Here is a 22,667-nt window from a genome sequence, read left to right as displayed (position 1 = left end):
GGGGCAGCCCAGAAAGCTGAAGACAATGGCAGAAACCATTTCAGAGAATTAGCCGCAAAAGAAGTAGGGAACAGGCATGAGAAGGGGACAGTTCTTTCTGGAGCTAACTCAGTGAACATGCCAGAGCCTGTGAGAGCATACCTTTTTGCATCAGTTTCCTCACTGATAAATTGGAAGAAAGGTACATGGTAAGGAAGGTTACATTAGTCAATATTTGTAAAAAGTCAGGGCACATAGTAGGCCCTCACTCAAGAGAAGACACTTGTGTTTTCACATATTCCTTCTTAAATTAAGGAGCATCTGCCTTGAATACAATCCTGCACAAAATAAATCCACTTAAACAAAATTTCACAGTAACTACGAAAGCCTAATGATCATTAAAAACTCCTGGGAGAAACAGATGACCTTTCACTAATTAATCGGGTTTAGATAAATCAAGCACCACTTAAAGAATCATTGCTCCTTAAAGAGGTAAATGCAATGATTGTCACGTGGAAAATTTCTAATTTTTCATTCCTCTGGGGAGACCAAAATGATACAATCTTAGTAATAAATTTATCCCTAAAGTTTCTGAGGATGAAAAATTTCCAGCCTCCTCAGACAAAAATAAGATGAGTCAACTGGCATTACTGTCAACCAGTATGAAATGTAGGCCACCTTTGTGTCTACAACTAACATACTTTGTTAAGGATCAGATGTAGGACAGTGGTTTGTGGAGTGAAAACTAGGTGGGTGTCCACTGGGCAAGACATTGCACAGCACTGCCTGTGCAGGAAAATGCAAAAGAGAATAAGCTGGATGGGAAGACATCAAACCTAAACCTACACATGTAGAAGTACGCTCATGCATACAACCCACATTCTTACTGTTTTCTCATTATCATATTAAAACATGCTCTTCTTTTTAAGACATCAAAAAGTAAAAGGTGTCTCACACCTTCCAAACACATTTCCCAGAAATGTCTGTTAACAGGAAGTATGTGCCCTTCTCAGAATTTCTCCCATGTGTAGATAAATATGCATATGCACCATATTGTTCTGTCTTGCTTCTACAAAAAGTGCCAATTCTATACAAACAGCACTACAACTGATCTTTTCCAATTGATTGTGGACATCATCCCATATTAGTACAGATATATCTATCTCCTGGTTTGTATTTAGGTTTTGGGGTTTTTTTTTTTAGTTTTTCTTTTAAAATAATTTCAGATATATGAAGATATATAAAGAGTTTTAAAAACAAAGAAATTCCATTTAGCCTTGCAACTTCTCAATTTTGACATCTTACATACAGAGTACAATTATTTAATTGTGTCAGGAAATTAATTTTAGCACAATACTATTGCCTAATCTAGCAATTTAGTACAATACCATTGCTTAGTTGCTTAATCTAGAGACAATACTCAAATTTCATCAGTAACACTTTTTTCCAGTGCAGAACGCAGCCCCGCAGTCACGTGTCGCAGTTACGGCTGGAGCGTGTCCCTTCGCCTCTTTTTTTTTTTTTTTTGAGACGGAGTCTCGCTCTGTCGCCCAGGCTGGAGTGCAGTGGCGCAATCTCGGCTCACTGCAAGCTCCGCCTCCCGGGTTCACGCCATTCTCCTGCCTCAGCCTCCCAAGTAGCTGGGACTACAGGCGCCCGCCCCTGCGCCCGGCTAATTTTTTCTATTTTTAGTAGAGACGGGGTTTCACCATGGTCTCGATCTCCTGACCTTGTGATCCGCCCACCTCGGCCTCCCAAAGTGCTGGGATTACAGGCGTGAGCCACCACGCCCGGCCCCCTTCGCCTCTTTTAATCTGAACTCATTCCTCAGTCATTCTTTGTCTTTCATTTTTAAAGAGTGCTGCTCAGTTGTTCAGTAGAATGTCACTCCATTTGTGTTTGTCTGGTATTTCCTCCTTGTTAAATTCAGGTTATACTTCTGGCAAGGACAGCACAGCAGCAATGGCTGATTCCAGGGCTGGAGCAGACAAAGTATACACTGAGCCTAGAATATCTTGTGACGCCAAAAGGTAAGGCAGTGCTCAAAAAACAACAGTAAAATGGCAAAAATACATAGAACCCAACTTGAAGCGCATCCCAATGTAAAATCTAGAAAAATCTGAGCACAAAATGTATTATATTCATGGGTTATAACCGATATAATGAGACTCCATGAGTCCATACTGATACCAAAAAAAATGATTTTTGTAATATAAAAGAAAATATCTGCCTTATAGTAAAATTTTACTTGACAAATGTAGAAGTAATGATGGAAGTAGAAAACCATTGTTTGACACACACTGTAGTAATAACGGTTTCAGACAAGAATTATCCATGAATGCTAAAATTAGTTTGGTGGAAGTATGACGAGAAACAAGATACATAGTTCCAAAGTATCTCCTGACAAAATACTTATTCATTACAGAGAGAAAAATAGAAACTTTACAGTAGAGAAATCTGGCAGACATCACCCTAATCAAGTGATGGAAGTAAACATCATTAGTAATATGACAAACCAATAGCAGGTGCCTCCTGATCTGAGGCACTGAGAAGGACACAGCATCTCATTCTTTTTAGTGGCAGCTGAGCATTGTACTGTTGGCCAGCTAGGCTGTCTTCAGGGTTCTGATACACTATTAATGCTGTTGAATAAAGGTTTTGAAACTTCCCTCACTATTTCTAGGGGACAGACTCCGAGAAGTGGGATTGCTGGGCCAAAGGGTGCATATACTCTAAACTTTGAGAAGTCCTGCCCAACCTTCCCTTATTTTCTTATTTATTTTGATTTTTTTATTTAAAAATAAAAAGGTCTCACTCTGTCACCCAGGCTGGAGTGCAGGGGCGCGATCTCAGCTCACTGCAACCTCTGCCTCCCAGGTTCAAGTGATTCTCCTCCCTGAGCCGGCTCCCTGAGTAGCTGGGCCTACAGGCACGCACTACCACATCTGGCTAATTTTTGTATTTTTTGGTAGAGACGGGATTTCACCTTGTTGGCAGCTTGGTCTCAAACTCCCGACCTCAAGTGATCTGCCTGCCTTGGCCTCCCAAAGTGCTGGGATTGCAGGTGTGAGCCACCACACCTGGCCTCGAAACTTCCTTTAGAGAGGTTGGTCCTGTTCATCACCCTCTACCCTTCAGCAGCAGTGTATGAGAGTAGCCACTTTCTTCGCTAACACTCAGCACTACAAGCCACCAGAATGCTGAAAGCTGCGGCAAAGGAAGCCATATGTGGCTGTGTCAACAGCTGGGCAGACGCAGGGAGTACAGCAGGAGTCAGACAAACCGAGAGTATTGGATGCATCCGGATGCAGAGGGATGTTCTGAGGTTTAACTAAGTCAGGGCTCCAGGACAGGCTGCGGACAGCAGCAGGTACATGTACATGTACAAAAGACACCAGGGGAAAGACGACAAGACTAACATATCTGTTGGATGCTATTTGAGAGGTTTGCTGTTTAGAAATGACCTAAGAGCTTAAACTTGCACCGAGCCCCACCTGGCCCGGTCTCCATCCTTCAATCACAGCCCCTTCAAAGTCTAAGACAGGGGTGTCCAATCTTTTGGCTTCCCTGGGCCACATTGGAAGAAGAGAAATTGTCTTGGGCCACACATAAAATACACTAACACTAACGATAGCTGATGAGCTTTAAAAACAAATCACAAAAAATTCTCACAAGCTTGGTCTAAGACAATACAAATGTAGTAGTGAGGTTTCATAGTCAAACTTATTAGTGATAGTTGCCAACATTTGTGTTGTAACCTTTTTTCTTTCTTTTTTTTTTTTTTGAGACGGAGTTTTGTTCTTGTTGTCCAGGCTGGAGTGCAATGGTGTGATCTCTGCTCACCGTAACCTCCGCCTGCCAGATTCGTGGGATTCTCCTGCCTCAGCCTCTGGAGTAGTAGCTGGGATTACAGGCATGCACCACCACGCCTGGCTAATTTTGTATTTTTAGTAGAGACAGGCTTTCTCCATGTTGGTCAGGCTGGTCTTGAACTCCTGACCTCAGGTGATCCACCCTCCTCAGCCTCCCAAAGTGTTGAGATTACAGGCGTGAGCCACTGTGCCCAGCCCGTTTTGTATTTTACAATCAATTTCACGTCACTTTATGTGGACTTCCCAACAACATAAAGAAAGGCGTTGTTACATTTACAGGTAACAAAGAGTGGAAAATCAGAGAGGGAAAGTAACTTGTTCAGGACTGCACAGCTGGAAAGTGAGGCAGGTAATTTGTATTTGAAAGGCTACTTCAGTGGTATCTGGAAACTAATCTATCTCCTGGCCCAGGCTTCTCCCTGTAGCAGGAACACTGTTGTCCTAAGGCCACAAATACATTATCTCATTTCATCTCTAGAGCCATCTGATGAGATGGGTACTATTGTTAGCTCCATTTTACAAATAGGAAAACGGAGATTGTGCCCAGGGCTTTGCTACCAATAATGGGTGGGCTCAGGACTCTCTCAGCAGAGAGGGAAGTGAGGGGACAAGGCAGACCCAGTTAAACCCCACCTCCGGGATGAGCAAATGTAGAGAAAGGTGAAGAAGTGCTGGCACCTGGATAAAGCCCTCCCTTCTCCCTGACCCAATAAACCCAGTAAATCCATAGTTCTTGATTGCCTACGGTATACAAACTAGCTGGATTACACAGACCCACTTTACAGACTAATATTCATTATAATTCACAAGAGACAAGGGGATCTTATTGTACAATGAAATCCAGTAGTCGGGGCCTGCTGTGGACTGAAAGGTGTCACCATCCATGCTGCATTCATATGTTGAAGTCCTACCCCCCAAGGTGACTGTATTGGAGACAGAAACTTGATGGAAATTAGTAAGGTTAAACAAGGTCCTAAGGGTGAAGCCCTAATCTGAAAGGATATGTGTCCTTATAAGAAGAAACACCAGAGAACCCTCTCTGCTCCTACAACCATGTAAGGACACTGAAGAAGGCAGCCATCTGCAAGCCACGAGGAGAGCCCCCACCAGAAACCGAGTCAGTTCAAACTTTGACCTTGGACTTCCCAACCTCTAGCATTGTGAGAATATAAACGTCTACTGTTTAAGCTCTTGAGTCTACGATATTTTGTTATAGCAGCCCAAATAGACTAAGACAGGGACCCTTCATAAATCAGACTGGTGGCCTGATTAATTTGTCTTTTGACTATGCCCTCATCAGTCATGTTGGAGAATAGTCCCCCAAATCTATATAAGAACTCACTTATAATTTACACATATGAATGCCTATATTATTATTATAACAGAGATGAAAACAAAGACATTTTATAAAAGAGAAATAAACAGGCCAGGCACAATTGTGTACGCCTGTAATCCCAGTACCTTGGGAGGCAGAGGCAAGTGGATCTCTTCAAGACCAGCCTGAGCAACATGATGAAATCCTGTCTCTACAAAAAATATAAAAACTAGTCAGGCATGGGAACACACACCTGTAGTTCCAGGTACTTGGGAGGCTGAGGAGAGAGGATCTTTTCATCCTTGGACGTCTAGGCTACAGTGGGCCATGATCCTACCACTGTACTCCAGACTGGGCAACAGAGAGAAGAGGAAGAGGAGGAAGAAGAAGAAGAAGGAGAAGGAGAAGGAGAAGGAGAGGAAGGGGAAGGGGAGAAGAGGAAGAAAAAGAAGAAGAAGAAAGGAGAGGAGAGGGGAGGGCAGGGGAGCAGAGGAGACAGAAGAGGAGGGGAGGGGAGGGGAGGAGAGAGAAGGAAAGGGGAGGGAAGGGTAAGAGAAGAGAGGAGAGAAGAGGAAGAAGGAGGGAAAGAAGGAAGGAAGAGAGGGAGGGAGGGAGGGAAGGAAGGAAGGAAGGAAGGAAGGAAGGAAGGAAGGAAGGAAGGAAGGAAGGAAGGAAGGAAGGAAGGAAATGAGAGAGAAAGAGAGAAGAAAGAAAGAGAGAGAGAAAGAAATAAGAGAGAAAGAAAGAAAGAAAGAAAGAAAGAAAGAAAGAAAGAAAGAGAGAAAGAAAGAAAAGAAAGAAAGCAAGCAGATCACAAAGTCATGAGATTGAGATCATCCTGGCTAACATGGTGAAATCCCGTCTCTACTGAAAATACAAAAAAAAAAAAAAAAAAAAAAAATAGCTGTGGTGGCAGGCACCTGTAGTCCCAGCTACTTGGGAAGCTGAGGCAGGAGAATCGCTTGAACCTGGGAGATGGAGGTTGCAGCGAGCTGAGATCACGCCACTGCACTCCAGCCTGGGCAGAAGAGCGGGACTCCACCAAAAAAAAAAGAAAGAAAGAAAGAAAAAAGAAAGGAGGAAGGAAGGAAGGAAGGAGGGAGGGAGGGAGGGAGGGAGGGAGGGAGCGGAGGAGAGAGAGGGAGGGAGGGAGGGAAGGAGGAAGAAAGGAAGGAAGGGAAAAGAAAGACAAGAAAGAAAAGAAAAGAAAAGAAAGGAAGTTGTAATATTTTCTCCTTATACTCTGTTGTGGTTTTAACTGTGTCCCCAAAACTGATATGTTGAAGTCCTAACTCCCAGTACCTGTGAATGTGCCTTATTTGCAAATTGGGTCTTTGCAGATGTAATCGACTTATGATGAGGTCATGCTGGATTAGAGAAGATGCAATTCTAAGAAGAGGGAAATTTGGACACAAACACACAGGAGAGGACACGGGAGGATGGAGGCAGAGACTTGGATGATGCAATGAGAAGACAAAGAGCACCAAGGATGGCCAGCCACCAGCAGAGGACAGGAGAGAGGAAGAGAGGATTTTTCTGGGCATCTGCAGGGAGAACACAGCCCTCACAACTTTTTGATTTCAGACTTCTGGCTTTCACAACTATGAGAGAATACATTTCTGTTGTTTTGAGCAGCCTAGTTTGTGGTACTTGTTACAGCAGCTGTAGGAAACTAATACACACCCTGACCAATCTGCACATTCTACTGAATAAGAAAGAGTAACATGTAAAGCAATGGGAGGAAAATGTCACACAGGTGCAGAGGCCAGGTTGGAGAGTAGTGGCTCATCATAATGATCATGCCCACGGGTCCCTGGGAACTGAGGTGGGCCCCTGGCCATGGGGAATCACCCAGGGCTGATGTGAGTCTCAGGCACCTGTTAGGGATTATCCAGGTCTTTCGCTCATTTATGCAGTCAACAATCAGAGAGGAATCCCGAGGAATACTGTGAATTAATCACTCAAGTTTCACCCTCAGAAACATAAAGTTCTGGCATCAGAGGGACAGAAAGATTGTTGACGTGCCTGGTCAAGAAGCTGAGTTCGGTCGAGCAGGATTGTGCTGGGGAGCTGCCATGGTCTGAATGTAGCTATCTCCCCAAAATTCACATTTGAAATTCTAACCCTTAAGGTGATGGGATTTGGAGGTAGGGCCTTTGGGAGGCAATCCGATCATGAGCGTGGAGTCCTCATGAATGGGGTTAGTGCATTGACAAAAGAGGCTCCAGAAAGCTTTCTCACCCCTTCCTCCATATGAGGACGCAGTAAGAAGACACTGAACCAGGAAGCAGGTTCTCACCACACACCAAATCTCCCAGCGCATTGATCTTGGACTTTTAGCCTTAAGAACTGTGAGAAATAAATTATTGTTGTTTGTAAACCACCGAGTTTATGGTATTTTCTTACAGCAGCCCAAATGGACGAACACAGCAGCAAAGGGGGAATGATGGAAGGAGGATTGTTTTCCTTCTATAACCAAACCTTTCCCACTCTGTGACTGGCTCAAGGTGAACAAGGGAAAACAGATTCCTGATCTGGTGGGGGCCAATGGCGAGTCTGAAAGGGTTACAGGAAGTGTGTCAGCCTCTGCCTTCTGGGACCCTTGAGCGGCCAGGCACTGGTGCAGAGGAAACCCCCCAAGAAGCACTCAGCCCACATTTCCCCCCAGCCAGCCTCACTTCCCCCCTCAGCACTGCCCTGGTTTATTTTGACAAGGTTGTTTCCACCCTGCACAGTCACACACCCTTGCAGACACCAGGGAGTCCTGCCCACTCTGGGAACCATTGTTCACTGTGGAAAACCCGAAGCATCACCTTACACACAGCAGGCTGGGAAACAGGGCTGCTGGCGAGCCCCTCAGGAGCAGTCATGGTTGACGGTTGTGGACAAGCAGCAAAATGGAGTGCAGACAGCACACAGGGCTTCCTGGCACAGGCCTGCAGGTGGGCGGTGGGCGGTGGGGTGGGGGGCAGTGGCAATGCCCTGGGCCTCCAAGTGATGAGCTTGGAAACCTGCTTCAAGTTGAATCGAGCAGAGGATACAAAGGTAGGAAATACAGAAATACACCTCGCAAGAGAAGAGGAAACATACCAGATGTTTTAACGGGTAGAATTTCAGATAAAAAACAAACCATGTATTGAACACGGAAAAGGCACAAGGGGGACAATGAGGTCTGGGAGAAGCAGCAGCTGCATAAAGCAAGTACACCCCTTTGGTGATGGGATCTGCGGGTGGGATGATCAGAACTGAGAAGCCTGGAGGACCTTGTAGAGCTCCAGGTTGGGCTGTCATCTCTGTTAGTAGCACAACGCAGCTGGTTCCAGGTATGGGAATAAACAAGAACAACAAAAGCCCTATACACTAAATCAACTATTGCTATGGGACAAAGTGCTGCCTCCAGGAAAGTATTGCTACGGTGACACTATCAGGCACAGGAGGCAAATGGGAAGGGGCAAGGCCCTCTGTCCTTCCCACCTGCCAGTTTTCCTTTGAAAAACCAGGTCTGGCCACTCTGGGCCTGCAGACTTTCAGGGCCATAAGCAGTGGCCACAGACTGGTCATTGCCCCCTTTATACTGGGCATACACAAGGACCATAGTCAAAACATTTCTCAACAACTGACTTGCTAAGCAACCAGGGAGGTACCTGACCACTCAGAGCAGGTGCTGGCCTGATCTCCTGGCTCTTCGTTACTTCTGGTGCTTCCAGTTCTGCACCAAGCCCTCCTGACTGCCCAGGAGGCCCACGTCACTTATTTTTATTGGCTGTCTGGCCTCTGTAGACAATTGAGTTTGGGATGCCTGGCTGAGAAAGAACTCAGGTGGGGGATTCTACATGATACGTCAACACTTTCATCCTCATTCTGTGTGCCTCGGGTCCCAGGAAGGCAAGGACAACCCCGACGGGGCTAGCCCAGGGGTTCTAGGAGCAGTGTGCAGGGGAAGAGGTTGTACGGAGTGGGAGTGGCATGGGAGGGAAAGGGAAGCAGGAAAGGCTGTCAGTAGGAGGACAGAAGCTGAACAGGATAGTCCAGAAAGCAGAAAGGGCACATGGAGCCCAGGGAGAGACACATTCAAAGGCCTGTGAACATAACACAGTGTCCCGGTTTGCAAACATCTGGGCAGTACACATTTCGGAGTCTCTTTCTACATGCATCTGACTCATCTTGATTTTTGTTGTATGAGGCCACACTGACCATAGGGAAAAGTCCAATGTTCTTAGCCCACTGTTCTTGCCCCACGTGAACTTTCCAACGTCTCCGTTCATTACCTTCTTTTATCAATCAATGTGGGCAAAAAAACCAAGTTTGTTAAAAGTGGATGGAGTCCCGGCGTGGTGACTCATGCCTGTAATCCCAGCACTTTGGGAAGCTGAAGTGGTTGGATCTCCTGAGGTCAGGAGGTCGAAACCATCCCTGGCCAATATGGTGAAACCCCGTTTCTACTACAAGTACACAAATTAGCCAAGCGTGATGGTGGACACCTGTAATCCCAGCTACTCCGGAGGCTGAGGCAGGAGAATCGCTTGAACCTGGGAGAGGGAGGTTGCAGTGAGCTGAGATCACACCACTACACTCCAGCTTGGGCAAGTGTGAGACTCCATTTCAAAAAAACAAACAAAAAAAAATGGGTGAATGTGGTAATGAATTAGAGTTGGAGACAGCAGTATGAACTCATAGTTAGTTTTACATAGATAAGATGGATACCTGGAGAAATATTTACACATACATGCATCCACATGGATTCATATATATACATTTATTTATTTATGTATTTATTTTTAAAATTTTTTACAGGGGAGAGTGCAAAAGCAGTCTCCCATTACCACAAATTATGCAGTCAAGTCTCCCACATTTGGGGGAATCACAGAGGTCAGCACAGCTGGAGTGCAATGGATAAGCCTCACCCTGGGAAACCACCTTCGTAATCATGGTATGTCCCCTGCCAGATAAGTATTCATATATATATTAAAAAATTGTTCTCCCCATCCTCCCTACACACATATATTTCACTGCTCTGTCGGTTGAGAAGATCTGGAGGAAATAACACCTCAAGCACATCCAGCACCCAGATCTTGGATTCTAAGTCCTTTCTCCAATAAAATGACAGGGGATCCTTGAAGAAATGGCTGATTCTATAACTGGGGCTGGAAATATACAAGATAAGCCCTAAGCATCTTATAGTGCCAGAAAGTATGGATGTTCCAAAAGAGAGAGAGAGAGAAAGAAGGAAGGAAGAAAGGAAGGAAGGAAGGAAGGAAGGAAGGAAGGAAGGAAGGAAGGCCGGCCGGCCGGCCATCCAGCCCCCTGCTTTCAATGACACTTGAGGAAAATCGAATCCAAAGACCGGAAGCGGCCAGGCTCGGTGGCTCACTCCTATAATCCCAGCACTTTGGGAGGCTGAGGCAGGTGGATCACCTGAGGTCGGGAGTTTGAGACTAGCCTGACCAACATGGAGAAACCCTGTTTCTACTAAAAATACAAAATTAGCCAGATGTGGTGGCTCATGCCTGTAATCCCAGCTACTGGGGAGAATTACTTGACCCTGGGAGGCAGACATTGTGGTGAGCTGAGATCACGCCATTGCACTGCAGGCTGGGCAACAAGAGTAAAACTCCTTTAAAAAAAAAAAAAAAAAAAAAAACTAGAACCAAATGACCAGTGAATGTTCAGTTCAGTGCCCATGGGTAGAGCTGAAATCCTCAGGGTCCTGGAAGAGTGACGGACAGCAATGTCAGCCAGTCCTCAGAACAGCCCACTCTGCAGAGGAAACCGAGGCTCACAACGGCCAAGAGCCTTCTTCCCAGCCAGAGGGCTGGCAAGCAGCAAAGCAGAGAGCCAGGCTCAGGTCTCCTGTCTGGCTTCACAGAAGCACTACCTCCCTACTACCACTAACCCTCACACTCCCCCACCTATGTCCCCATGGCCAGTCACTTTCCCGTTTCCTCCCACAGCATCAGGGGGCGGCGGCTGAAGACTCAGGTAAGATGCAATTCAGGGAGGATGGCACTTACATTGGTTTCTCTTTTTTTTTTTTTTTTTCCTTGATTCTATCTTTATGAAACTTTTGTTTAACCCAGCGTTAAGTCCTGATCTGATTTCTCGTGAGCTTGAAGCCAAGGTGCTCACGCTCTGTGAAAGAAGAAAAATGCCAATATGAGTCCTTGAGGCTCAGTGTTGTTGTACAGTCCATGGACAGGACAATGTCCTAACTTCGAGGTTTCATTTTTGGAGGAAAAAAAATTCCGCAGGATGCAGGATGCCCTGCATCCCACAGTGAGTATGCCTCCGTTGCATCCAGCTCTGGGAGGGTGACCAAACTAAAAAGGAAACAGTTACAAGCAAAAGGACACAAATTACCACCAGAGTCATTATTAATCACAGCAACTCAGGCCCAGGGTCTATGTGGTGCAGGGTTTCTGAAACCCGGCCTATACCTGGGAATGAGGGAGAGAATGAGAGGCCTGGATGCTGGGTGGAGGTTCTGTTATTTACTGTTACAAATTTAAGAATAAAACCTCCCAAAGTGCTGGGATTATAGGATTGAGCCACCGATCCCGGCTGCTTTTGGTCTTTGGATTCGATTTTCCTCAAGTGTCATTGAAAGCAGGGGGCTGGATGGCCACCACAGTCCCTCCCAGCTTCGACATTACACACTTATGCCAATCCATTTTTCAGGCTGATAACATTATTCAGAGTTTAATGGGAGCAGGGTAAGATAGTCCCCGTGGGGAGCAAAAGTTGAAGGAAATATTTGAGGAGCTTTTCCTAACTCCTCAAATAAACCTGGATCCCAAGACGAACAGAAAGGAGAAAGGTGAGTGTGGGGGAGGAATTGGAGTGCAAGCTCAGAGGTCCTTGAGGGAGGGAGGAGAAGGTGTCTGCTTTCAGGCAATGGCAGTAAGAGGTATGTTGGGATGGAGATACCCAAATGTGTAGCACTTATACAGATTTAGCAAATGGTCCTTGCATTAGTAAAAGCTTCTAAACATTAACCTTAAGTTAAAAAAAAAAAAAAAAGAAAAGAAATTTTGAAATTATGCAAAAGCCCAGAACATTCCGCAGGAAGATTCCTTCATTTGCAAACTTGAGCATATTACATAATCATCTCCATTTCCTCACAGGTTGTGAAGAGTAAATGAGATAATATAATGTAAAGTGCTTGAAACACCATGAATAATGCATTTGAGCTATTACTATTTTTACCATGATTACTGGTAGATTAGAAGTAGTCTCTTCATAGCCATCTTGATGACTACTAGTACTAACACAACCATCGCCTCAAACACTACTACTACTCTAAGGATAGCACTTTATTAGTGGCGCTTAATAGTATCTATTATAATTCTCAATACTTAGCATATTTCAGGAGGAAAACTGACTGATGGACTGATATGATGCACAATTAAGAAAATGAACAAACAATTAGATACATTGCTATAATGTGAGGGGTGTATCTTAAAAGGAAAGTGGTCCAATAGGTTGCAAAGAGCAAAACCAGGAGTCAAGAGCTGTGTCCAGTCTCAGGAGCCGGATGCTGTGAACACAGCGTGTTCAATAAATACCTAACTGATGTCTGAGCAAGAAAGAGACAAAGATGACAACGGTCAATCGGGCTCAGCTTAGGCAAACACTCAAAGCCAGGATACAATCAGGACAGGACAAGAGAGGCTCTTACAGTCACTTGATTCAGGGTTCTTGTTTTAAAGATGGGGCTATGAAGGATCAAAGGGGTCAGCTAGGGATCAACACTCAAAGGGCAGCTTTGGGCCAAGGCAGTGAAACCAGCCTGGTGAGCTGAGATGCACGTTACCCAGTAAATACAGGTAAATAGACTGTGCCTCTGCAGTGTGATAGTTAATTTTGTGTGTCAACTTCACTGGTCCACAGGATTTCCAGAGAGCTGGTTAAACAGCATTTCTGAGTATGTCCAGATGAGGTTATCATTTCAACCAGGAGACTGAGTAAAGCAGATGGTCCTCTCCAATGCGGGGTGGGCCTCGCTCAGCCCACTGAGGACCTGAATAGAACAGAAAGGCACAAGAAGGTTGAATTTCATCTCTGCCTGATTGCTTGTGCTGGGACACCGATCTTCTCCTGCCCTTGGCATTCCTGGTTCTCAGGCCTTCGAACCCAGACTGGAATCTACACCACAGGCTCTCCAGCCCTCTGCCCTTTCTGATACAACAGCTGCTTTCCTAGGTCTCCAGCTTGCAGGTGGCAAATCACAGAACCCCTCAGGCTCCATAATTGCATGAGCCAATACCTTATAATAAATAAATCTCCTAGATACAGATTTAAATATCAAAGTAGATATCGATATAGACATGGATATGCATCGATCTGCATCTTCCATTGGTCCTGTTTCTCTGGAAAATTCTGACTAATACACCTGTGTATTTTAAAGACTTTAAAGAAGGATAAAGCTCTTTTTTTATCTACTCTGTTTACTCCTCACAGTCTATCTCAGCACCTGACTCATAGCAGGGAAGTGGACAAGGGCAGAGAGGACAGGAGGGAATGGCTACCGCCTTCCAGTCACCACACAAAGTGCTGGGGAGGTGGGTTCGGTGAGACCCGAGGCTCTGCTCCCAGGGAAGGTTGGAGAGACCATGTTCCCAAACACATCCCCCTATCAGCAGATCCCTTCCCACAAAAGGCACTGTAGAGAGAAAGTGCCTTTCTGTTTCATCTTCAGAAGAAACAGAGCTGAAAGAAGGGGCTAGGAGTGGGCAGAGAACAATGGTGGTGAAGTAGAGACGTATGGAGAGGGGGTGAGGAGCAGCATGAGAGAGTACAAAGAATGTGCCAGGAGAACAGGCGGGCACAGGGAAGATTTAAGGGATTCAGAAGACTCGTGCACTGATTTGAGAGCCACCATCCATGAGCAGGGGGGATCTCAAGCAATGCAATTGCTCCAAGCCTCCAGTCCCTTCATCTGTGAAATTCTGGGATCATGAAGCTGGCTTCACTCTCTGCGATTTCCTTCAGAGAAAGCACAGCGGCTTTTCTCCTTTATTCCAGGCACAGGCACCCCGCACAGTCGCACGCCGCAGGTTCTCGTTTGATATTTGTGCATTACAAGAAAGGAGAAAGGATGAGCAATCACTTTATAAACTGTAAAGTCCCGGGCAGACGGCAGGGCTGCCTTTGTTTCTCAAGACAGACTGGGGAGCTTCTGAAGGGGGAATACTTTCTTCCTCACTTTGCCTTTCCAGCCCCAAGTCAGTGTCCTGAATTCACTCAACCCAAGAAAACGTTCGCCAAGCATGTCCTATGTGCTGTCAAAATGCCAAAAGCTGGAAGCAGACGGAGAACAAGCCCCAGACCCTGCAATCCAGGGGAGGAGAGACGATGTTCAGGAAAGTGAAATGCTGCTTCTGGAGACAGAAGAAATGCCCTCAGGGAGAGGATCAGACTTGACTATGCCAAAGCCCAGCCTTTCCTGAAAACCATAATGATAATCAACACCCATAGTGACAGCGGCAGAGGGTGGTCACCTGTGTGGCTGGCTGCTATGTGAGCTGGACTGAAAGACACTCAGAAATGCTTTCATTTTCAGGGGTTGGCACAGCCACAGCCACTGCTCCCCGCTTGGGCCTAGCTCATTACAGGCATCACAGAGGAAGCTCCGTATCTGTGGGTGTGACGGTGTATGATCAGTGAAAGATGTTATCAGAAGAAAAAAAAATTAGGCACATTTTCCCCTAGACTTACTAATCCTTCCTCTGCAATTACCCTCATGTTTTGACATTAATTGAACTCTGTCTTTACTACTAAAAATAAACTCCAGGGCAATTGCAATGCACCAAAAACCTCAATATGAAACCACAAGAAACAGTAATAGAGAAATGGGCCAATACCAAAGGTGTTTTGAGAAGATGTTTCTGTTTCAAGTGTAGAGTTCCGAGTGGGCCGAGAGTTCTTTAAAATCCTGTGGACATCAAGTACAGGAAGCAATCTTTACACACACACCTTGTGGCGAAAGACTGGTGCCGGCTTGTATCCCTTGACAGGGAAGCGGGAGCCTGCTGATGCGGTGTCAACAAAGGCCAGGGGGCCAGCATGGCCAGTGTGGCAGTATCAGGCAGGGAGCCAGCAGATGACACCAGGGGGAGGCAAGGCCAGGAGAGGAGTCCAAAAGAGCAAGTGAGGGTCTAAAGGGAAGAAGCCCATCCTGTCTGCATATCCAGGGAGTGGGGCCAGGGGTGAGCAAGAATGACACTGAGAGGGTCAGGAGCTGGAAGGAGAAACAAACAGGCTCCCATTCATTGCCCATTTCCTCGGGCAAGGTTCCGTCATCCTCACAAGCAGACCAAGTGGCTTCTGGTCCATGATGTGGCTGGGAAAATTGAAGTCTGGTTGGGTGTGTGGTGTGTGCCTGTAGTACTAGCTACTCAGGAGGCTGAGGTGGGAGGATCGCTTAAGCCCAGAAATTGGAGGCTAGCCTGGGCCACATAGCTAAGTCCCTGACTTAAAAAAAAATTTTTTTTTTTTAATTTTTATGTGTGTTTTGAGACAGTCTTGCTCTGTCGCCCAGGCTGGAGCGTAGTGGCACGATCTTGGCTAACTGCAACCTCTGCCTCCTGGTTTCAAGTGACTCTTGTGCCTAAGCCTCCCAAGTAGCTGGGATTACAGGTGTGTGCCACCATGCTCAGCTAATTTTTGTATTTTTAATAGCAACAGGGTTTCACTATGCTGGCCAGGCTGGTCTCAAACTCCTGGCCTCAAGTGATCCACCCACCTCAGCCTCCCAACATGCTGGAATTACAGGTGTGAGCCACTGTGCCTGGCAAGAATTTTTTTTTTTTTTTAAGAAAGAGAGAAGTTTGACAAGCTGTAAAAGACTCGCCTAGAGTCACATAGGCAGTGGTAGGTGGAGCCTGGGGTAGACCCTAAGTGTCTGGCTCTGTTCCTGGTGCCTTTGCTGCATGGCAGGCAACAGTCCTGACTCATGGGTGGGAAAGGTGAGGATGCCCTCCAATCGGTGTGTGTCCCAGCCAGGCTGATTTCTAGGCAGGTACAGACAGGCAGGCTCCCAGTGCGAGAAGTGCCTTTAGGTCAAGTAGAACTGCGGGCACAGACGCAAATGCCTGGGCCTTTCTTCAGGTTCTGTCATAGAACAGACTGCCTGAGGCTGTGCTCAACACTGCGGGCCTCAGAAACCCAGCACTTGCCCCTGTTCTGTCTTTCTGCTCCCAGCAGCTGAATTCTAGGGAAATGTCTCTCCGTCACCCCACCCCGACACAGACCTGCCAAGTTTTTGGCTTTCAGATTCTCTGCCACATGACTGAGGTCCCATCAGCCTTTTTCCCTAATATGTGAATAGCTTATTCCAGCCCTCCAGGTGCAACAGGGCATGGGGATCAGCTGGAAAGGCTGCTGCCCCTGTATGCTCTCCTGCTCCTTAAGCCTGCATCAGGAGCATCGTCTCCCAAGACATAATTCAATGACTGTCCCTGAGGGTCAAAAAGAGCTACAAGGCTGAGGTGGGTGGATCACGAGGTCAGAAGATCGAGACCATCCTGCCTAACACGGTGAAACCCCGTCTCTAATAAAAATACAAAAAAATTAGCCGGGCGTGGTGGCGGGTGCCTGAAGTCCCAGTTACTCGGGAGGCTAAGGCAAGAGAATGGCTTGAACCCGGAAGGTGGAGCTTGCAGTGAGCTGAGATTGCACCACTGCACTCCAGCCTGGGCGACAGAGCAAGATTCCATCTCAAAAAAAAAAAAAAAAAAAAAAAAAAAGGCTGCGTAGGGCTCCCAAGGAAGGTTTGTCAGCTGTAGACATTGTAGTAGCAGAAGTGAGAAATTCAACAATGAAATGAAAATGAATGCATAATATGAATGCACAAAGGTGCTGAGCTCTAAACAACGGAAAGCATTTTTAATTGCTAAACAGCACCTTGGCTCCCAGTGTGCTTTATTGACAAGCATCTTTCAAGAGCCACAAGAGGCAGCACCTGCTCCAGGAAGTCTCCCTGCATGGAGAAAGTCCCCTCCACCATCCTTACATACACCTAGGGAGTATGGAGTATCGTATGTGTGCCAGTCTCCCCATCTTGACTGAAGGGCAAGGCCTCATGCTCTTCACCTCTGCCTGCCACAGGAATACTGACTATCACAGCAGATTTGAAATGCAAATGCGCTTTTGAAAATTTAAGGCACAATACAAAAGATGATATATGTAGCACAACAGGAGTACAGTTATCTGCTGTGTTCTCAGTTCTGACTTCTCTGTCTTCTCACCAGTCCACACCTTCTCACCCACCTTTCCACCCTTGCATAACTTTCAAATTCATGATAGGAATCACGCCAGTTTCCTTTTCATCATGTCGTTTATTCTTTCCAACATCTTACTTTAAAAAAAATTGCAACTGACCTCATTCTTTCCTCTGAACCTTTAAAAAACTTTCTTCTTTTGGTTATTTCTCTGTCTCTTTTTCCCTCTCCTTTTAATTACTTATTCATTTGTTCTTTCCCCCTGGGTCAGGCATTATGCCAGATCTTGGGATGTGTAAAACAGTCCTTGCTCTAAGCAATTTCACCAGCAATAGGGGGAATGGGCAGGGGAATGGGCAGGGGAAGGGGCAAGGGACATTTCAATCCAGTGCAGTAGGCATGGTATAATGGAGCCATGTCTTCACTTGCCCGCTGCTGTCCAGTGGAGGAAGTAATCGACTCTGCTTTGGGTGAGGGGCTGCGCACAACTGGGAAGGTGATTCTCAGCTGTTTCCCAGGCTGACTTGGTGATAGGTGAAAGACTGGGGGGACAGCAAATGAAAGACTTCAAAATAACCTGGTACATGGAAGGAATTCTAAATGGTATAATTGATGAATAATTTGCAAAAACTCTCTTGCATTTTGGAGCATTTCTTCCTCAGTGCAAGGCAGCATGCTATAAGCTGTTTTTCTCCAATATCTCATTCAACACATACAATATCTCCTATTTTACTAATGAGGAGATCAAGGCTTTGAGAGGCTGAGTGACTTGTCCAAAGGGAGGCAAGTAGCAAAACCAAGAAAACCCAAGTCTACTGAAGCGTTCAGTCTTAACCTCTAACCCTTTACCCCCTGCACCCTCCGCCTTAGTGTGGAAGGAGCATGGAATTCAAGGAGGTGAAAGGAGGAAGCACAGATTGGCTGGGAAAGGAGGAAGAGCTCATGTTCTGGATGTCCCGAAGGTGTTTCAATCTGACTATACAACCCTCACCCCACCTTTTCCTCTTTTCCCCAAGGCTGTCTCCACATGTTTTCGCAAGACAGCTGGAGCATCCTGCAGCTTCTGCTACAAGTGGGGCATTCACTAGGAGATGGTGGGCTCCTCCCTCCACTAGGGATAGAGGGAGAGCTTCGTAGGCACAATGAATAAGTGGACTAGACTCTGAGAACCAGGTCAAGGTGAGGTTATGGGGAGCCAGCTTCCCAAGCACATTGGAGTGGCACAGGAAGACACGCCGAGAGGTCAAGAACCACAACCCAGGTTGTGCTGCAGGAGATCATCAACTCCAAAAGCTATGTTTGGTTTCACAAGGATCAGGAGGATGAAGTCCCTTACCTTAATTCTCCAATCTCAAAATACTCCAGCTTTAGTTCAGGTAAGGACAATACTCAAGTCCATCCAGAGTGCTGAAGGGATATGTTTTTTTCAGATTGAAAGTGCCTAAATCCCAAGTGTAACAGGATTCTAGGAACACATAAAAAAAGGATACATATTAATACTAATGTTTACCTTGAATAGATTTGGTAATGAGATGTTTCATTCATTTAAAAGATAAAGACTGCATATTTACTATACGCTGAATGAGGAGCACAAGAAGAGAAGACGTTTAATGAGCAATGTTTATGTGCCAAGCACTGTGTTAGGCATTTTATATACATTAAACCATTTAAACCTATGAGATCGGTTTTGATATCCCCCATTTCTGAAGTCACACAGGCAGCCAGGCCAGAAGTGATGGTTGGATCTTTCTGACTCATAAGCCCCTACCCATTAATCATGTTTCCCTCCCCTACTACAGCATTTTCATTCACCTTCTTCCAAGAAAACTAGGTAGAGATGAATAAGAAACATACCCAATAACTTCATTCTGAGAATGGCCGGTCCCTGGGTGCCCAGCCCATTTCATACACAGTGGGGATCCTGTGAGCCATGGAGGCTGCATCAGATTAACTTTGCTGTAAGTTTTATCTGAGCCCAACACTGTCATCTGGTAACATGTGTTCTGTGGACCTCATGCATTATTCAGGAAACAAAAAAATGTAGCCCCACCAGAGATTCTTAACTGATCATCAGGATGGCTAGATGAGGTGGTCAAAAGGGGTGGGACAGTGTGGAGGATGAGGTCCAGGAGCCACCCTTCTACGCTACCCTGAAGCAGCGTCTCGTACTTAGCCTGGGGGTTCAGGCACTGACCTTCTCTGTCCTTCCAAGAACCGTGATGCTCCGGTGTGGCCCCCACAGAACACCCCATTTGTACATTTACAATAGGGTACCCTTTTCCCTTTTCAGGCCCCCCACCCCCTATTCTTTGGCAGCCAAATCATGAATGAGATGAAGCTTAGTCAGCACAAACTCAGAATAAAGAACCCTGCAAAGTTCTGAAGGGGAATTTGCTCTTAACTCTGGAATAGCTGATGAAACATCCTTGCCCCACAGGCAAGAACGGAGGGCGGGGGGCTTGTATTCCCCACTTGGATTTCCTCATCTCTCCCCGAGGAACAACTTGGCCATAAGTTTCTTCTCTGAGGCCCTCTGGTTGTCTATCGTCTTCCTTCCTTAGATGTGTTGGTATCACGGATAGGCCTGCAATGGTTCTGCAAGCCTCAGAGTCCTCACCTCCTCCCATTCGGTGCTGGCTTAACGCATCCTGCACTCAGAGTCCAGTTCCCAGCAGCACAGAGTGAATTCCCCCTTACCCTGAAAAGTCCCCTTGACTAGCTAGGCCCGCAGAAAGATGCTGTCCTCAGCGCCTCCGGGCTCCCCAGTGGGCAGCCTCCCACACGCCTCAGGCATTGTGACTGGGAAAGCACTTTTAGCCTTATTGTCAAAATGCATTTGCTTCATTACCCAAAAAGAGCAGAGGCACAGCCTCCTGGTTGACGGTGGGCTCTTCTCAGGCTTCCTGGGATGGCGTCCCAGTTCTACTACCTAAAGAGACTTTTCAGGACCCTGAACAAGTACTCAAACGTGAGCTCTCTGAGCCTCAGTTTCTCATCTTAGAGGCTTGTTCCTGGTGTTCAGTGAGAATCTTTGCAGAGTTTAGCACTTGTCTCTGGATATTATAAGCCCATAGACACGTCAGCTTTTATTAGTACCACTTAGGCAAATGCTAGAGACTTAACTTCTTCCTCTCCTCCCAAGAGGAAATGAAAAGGCCTCCCCTCTCTCTATCTCGCCACAGTGACTTAGTGTAGGGGCTCAGCACATGGGGCCAAGGGAACAAATGAAGGCAGTGAGACTGGGCCAAAGCCTGGGGCTTCAGTCAAAGGTTCTTAGCTCCAGGCCTGGCTGCAACCCTCCCTTCCCAGTGTACTCATCTGTGAAAAAGAGTGGATTCAAACACTACTCGTCTGCCAGGTGCGCTGACAGGATTAAATGAGACAGTGCGTAAAAGAGGCACTCTGTAAACTACCAAGGAAATCCAGCTAATTACAACAACAGCGCCGTTACTGGCAAATGCTGTAGAAGACATTTCACTAAGGACTATTCTCCTGGGACCTCACTGAACACACACACACACACACACACACACACACACACACACACACAGAATCCCCAAGAAGTCAGGAGACAGACATACCCTTTCTTCCCATTTTACAGATGTGGAAACTAAAGTTCAGAGGAGCTAAGGAGGCTGCCTGACACCAAGAGACAAATCTGCAAATACAGGGCTGAAGTGTCGGTTTGCAAGCTGATGTCCTCGCCTCCTTGTAAGGGGCTGGGAAGAGGGGATTGCAATAACCCAGCATGATGGCTCCTGCAGAAAAAAGACCCTTTTTCCAAGGCAGCCAAACTGATTAACGTTTTTAATTAATGTTTTTAGCCACACACACAAAACAATGTTCCATGGAAATTAAAGAAATTAAAATTTCTAAGCTTCTCCCAGGAGCTGCCAAGAATCCTGGGCAGACCGGGGTGTTTGCAGCCCAGTGCAAAACAGAAGGTCATAGCCCCACCTGAAAACGCTGAACCTGCTCAGCGGGGGTCACTGCCCACCCACAGAGTGACAAGCCACTAGGAGAGAACTCGCTCAGAAATATGCCAATGCCAATAATCGGTGGGAGAAGCAGGGAGTGAAGAGGAAGGTCTGATGGGAGGTGCTGGAGCCTGGGACTGAAGGGGCAGGTGGCTGCCCCCAGATCCTCTGGCTATCCTCCCACCTGACACAATTCTCAAGGATGGGATATCCACCTGCTGTGTCACTGACTGAGGTACCTGCACCTGATGTGGCCAAGCAAGCCATGGGCTTTCTAAGGACACTGACAACACATCCCTGATGTCGCCTGGGACCGCAGAAGGTCATGCTGGGCCCAATGCTGTGCTCTGATGTCTGAGGAGCTTGAATGCCAAGGCCAGGCAGACTCAGGATCTCCGAGGCTCCCAGGAGGTTCAGGGCAGAGGTGTGCTCTGTGTTAACATCTGTTCTCCTCTCTGCCAGCACAATATCAAGCAAGCCACAGTTTCAGATCATCCATTCCTCTCCACAGGCCAAGAGGCAGGGCCATATTATCTTCCTTCTCCAACCGGAAGGTGAATTGCACAGGGGCTAGGTAACCTGAACAAGGACAGGCAGTCCCACATGTTAGGCAGGTCTCTGTTGGAAAGACGGAGAGACCCAGGGTATAACACACAACATTGACTAATCACCAGCTCTGCTACCAGCAAGGTGACTCATCCTGCACAGCTGCTGGCCTTGGATGCCACCAGAACGTGGCTCAGGCAGTGGGGCCAACTGGGTGGGCAGATGGCAGCGAGGACTAGTCACCAAGAGCTAGGGTAGGAGCCCTTGGCCACTTGGCAGGAGACAGTGAACTAGCTTCAAAATGAGCAGCGGCACTTGGGTTCATGATGTAAAAATCATCAAAACACCATCGCCCACTGAAAATAGACCACGGAGGTAGACTATGGTACCTGCAGGAGCTACAGATGGCACACAGCGGAACTGTTTTCCCTGGGAAGCTCCTGAGTGCAAGCTCCAATTTTGGGATATGTTCTTTCCCTCTGGAGAAGGCCGCATAAAAGGACATAGAAACAGATACTCCTTCTCACAGGGAGTCAGCAGAGCCTGGCCCCAACGCTTGCTAGATTCAAATCCAGCAGGCTGAGCATGGGGTGCGGGGCAGGGTGGGAAGTGCATAGTCTGCCCAGCTCTGAGCCAGTCCCCGCCAGTTAGAAACTGTGTCAACATGGCAAGTCAGCCGAGCCTCTCTGGTCTTCATCTGTAAATCAAGGATTTAAAAAAAAAAAAAAAAAAAAGCAGCTACTCAGTCAGGCACAGTGGC

The 22,667-nt window shown here is 46.7% G+C and overlaps 1 protein-coding gene and 1 non-coding gene across 2 annotated transcripts in view; both read right to left on the bottom strand.

Annotated features, from left to right (window-relative positions):
* LOC107130694 (uncharacterized) overlaps positions 1-22,667 on the bottom strand; it is a 309,505-nt gene that overhangs the window by 91,613 nt on the left and 195,225 nt on the right. The window contains exons 7-8 of the mRNA XM_073999932.1: positions 18,721-18,849; positions 11,178-11,295 (exon numbers count right to left, since the gene is read on the bottom strand). The gene's annotated coding sequence lies outside the window, so the exon portion shown is untranslated. The remainder of the gene's footprint in view (positions 1-11,177; positions 11,296-18,720; positions 18,850-22,667) is intronic.
* LOC123575427 (U1 spliceosomal RNA) lies at positions 9,960-10,120 on the bottom strand. Its single transcript, XR_006700714.2, has one exon. It is a non-coding gene; the product is annotated as a U1 spliceosomal RNA (small nuclear RNA).

The sequence above is a fragment of the Macaca fascicularis genome, chromosome 8, assembly GCF_037993035.2.
Source record: "Macaca fascicularis isolate 582-1 chromosome 8, T2T-MFA8v1.1".
In the NCBI taxonomy this organism is placed as follows: domain Eukaryota; kingdom Metazoa; phylum Chordata; class Mammalia; order Primates; family Cercopithecidae; genus Macaca; species Macaca fascicularis.
The sequence above is the reverse complement of the archived record's forward strand: the minus strand, read 5'-3'. Positions and strand labels throughout refer to the sequence as shown.